We start from the raw sequence: 2,500 nt of genomic DNA, 5'->3' as shown, positions 1-2,500 counted from the left end.
ACAAAGCATTGCGATGGCCCCGAGGGTGTTGACGCAATGTGATTTCTGCCCAGTGCTCTGAATGTCAACGTGAAGAAATTCAAAAAAGCGCGGGTAAACGGCGGGAGTAACTATGACTCTTGGTAATCAAATGCCTCGTTATTTTAATAGCGGTAGCGCTCCGCCCGCGCAAGAACCATCGACGCCGCTGCAACGAGCGTGATATATCGTCCAACCGATCACGCCACCTAAGATCGTGAAAGCAATACGCTGCCGGAGGCGGAAAGCAATACGCCGTTAAAAGCGGAGGGCAACACGCCTCCGGGGCGAAAAGCAATACGCCGCTCTGGGCGAAAAGCAGTACGCCGCTGGGGTTCGCGAAGCAATACGCCGCGGGTCCTGGAAACAGGACTTCTGCGGTGGTGCGAGCGGCGGGCCTCCAGTGGTTGGGATTGTGTGCCCTGGCGGTCGGACGTGTTTGCGCTGTTGCGGCGGCTAGTGACGCACCCGGAGAGGTGTGGCGCGCAAGCGGTGGTCGGTTCGGAACGGAGCTCTTGAGAGTAATAGTTGCTGGGGGCATGAAGCGCAATACAGAGCCTCTTATGCCCCAAGTCGTAGTTCGTACCTCCACGTGGTCCCGCTGGAATGCCTATCGATTGCTCTTCGGAGAATCATAGAGTTCGAAACCGGCTACGGCGAGGAATGGGCGGTGAGGTGCACACCGATGGGGAGCAGCGACCCCACCTACCCATAGCTAAGAGAGCGAGCGGTCGGCCGGCCGCTGGTGCTAAAAAAAAAAAATTTTTTTCTTGCTTTTGATCACGTACGGAAGGTGAATTGAGGGGGACCTTGTGCCCACAACGTAAGTTAAACTTACGTATCGAATAAGTCTAGTGGCTGGCGGATCGTTCGCTCCCTTCGATGGCTTGTGCCACGACCTGGAACGGACCTGGAAAAGAGACGGATCAATTGGAAAAGTGTTGGGGGCACTCAAACTTCCCAAGATATCAAAAAACAAGCAAAAACATAATGTCAAGAAACAGAGGAGCCTCGACGCGGGAGCCCCCGGCCCTGGGACTCCCGTGGCGGACTTGTCCGCAACAGATGAGAGGGCCACCGGTGACGACCAATGCTTATCCCCGGACCACGATTTGGATATGATAAATTTACCATTGAGCGGGCAGATTAAATGTTATTGGTGCTCAAAAAAGGGGAAAGATATTAGATTCCTCCAGGAATCGCAATACGCCAAACATAAAGACACGCAACACCCCCAAGAAGTAATTATATGGAGGTGCGCTGCATGCCATAAGGAGTTCGAAAAGCTCCATGGCTGCAGGTGCCACTTACCAAAGTGTAAGGGGCGAAAAATATGGGAGGGTGTTGCAAAATTCAAATGCGAGTCCTGCGAGGAATCGTTCCTATCGCAAAGAGGATTGTCTATGCATGAGAGACATAGACATCCGGCGATAAGGAACCAAAAAGAGCACAAAGCACAAGTCGGGGAAATACAAGACCAGTCAGTAGAGCCTCGGTCTGGTCTAAAGACGAAACGGATCTATTAATCAAGTTAAACCAGCGCTACAAACATTTAAAACAACCGAATGTAGCGCTGAGAGAATATTTCCCCGACAAGACCCTGAAACAAATAAGCGACAAAAGGAGGCTCCTGCCCGTTCAAGAAGAAGAAGTGGCCACAACTCAAAGCGAAGCAAGATCTCCTTCCTCCGAGTCCTCGGAAGAAAGCATTTACGAATCGGCCACGGAGGACGAAGGAGGAGGAGAAATACGAGAAACGGCTCAACAAGAAGACCGCTGGCAAGAGCCGTTTCTCCAATATATAACATCGAACCACCTCGACGAAGGAGACTTCCTTCGAGGGGTGGAAAAAGAAATTGAAAGTCTAGCAACTGCAAGAAACATTAAGCAAGAAGAAGTAGAGGTGCTACTTCAAAAATTTGTCGATTCCCTCAAAGAAGGAACGCAGCACGAAGAAGGGAATCGACTAAGACAAAAAGGAGCAACAAAGAAGGGGAAGAGGACCACCCATAACAAGAGGAAAAAGTTTCTATACGCCAAGCACCAGGAGCTATACAGAAAATGCCCAAGGAAGCTCCTGGACTTGGCAATAATGGGTGAGTCAGGTAAGGGAGAAGAAGCGATCAGTCTCCCTGGGGCCGACTCGGTAGGTCCACTTTACAAAAATCTATGGGGCAAAAGTGGTCCGGAAAAATTGGCGAATTTGCAACCCCAAAACAACAAAATAGAAATAGGCGAGATTTGGACTCCCATCACAATGGGGAACCTATTGGAAAAATTCAAGAAAATTAAGGTCGATACAGCAGCCGGTATCGACCAAATAAAGAAGCTCCACCTGAGAAAAAAAGGAGCGCTGCACGTCTTTGCCAAACTGTGTAATCTCCTCATGCTGCACCGAATATACCCAGCACAGTGGAAGATAAACCGAACCACGCTTATTCCCAAACCGGGAAAGAGCGCGGAAGAGGTTGAGAACTGGAGA

General features: G+C 50.3%; 1 pseudogene; it reads left to right on the top strand.

The window, feature by feature from the left end:
* The window catches only part of LOC133667732 (large subunit ribosomal RNA), an 8,781-nt pseudogene that overhangs the window by 2,646 nt on the left and 3,635 nt on the right, over window positions 1-2,500 (top strand).

This window comes from Apis cerana, unplaced genomic scaffold, assembly GCF_029169275.1.
Source record: "Apis cerana isolate GH-2021 unplaced genomic scaffold, AcerK_1.0 scaffold3_AcerK, whole genome shotgun sequence".
NCBI lineage: Eukaryota > Metazoa > Arthropoda > Insecta > Hymenoptera > Apidae > Apis > Apis cerana.
This window is presented reverse-complemented; position numbering and strand designations above follow the sequence as displayed.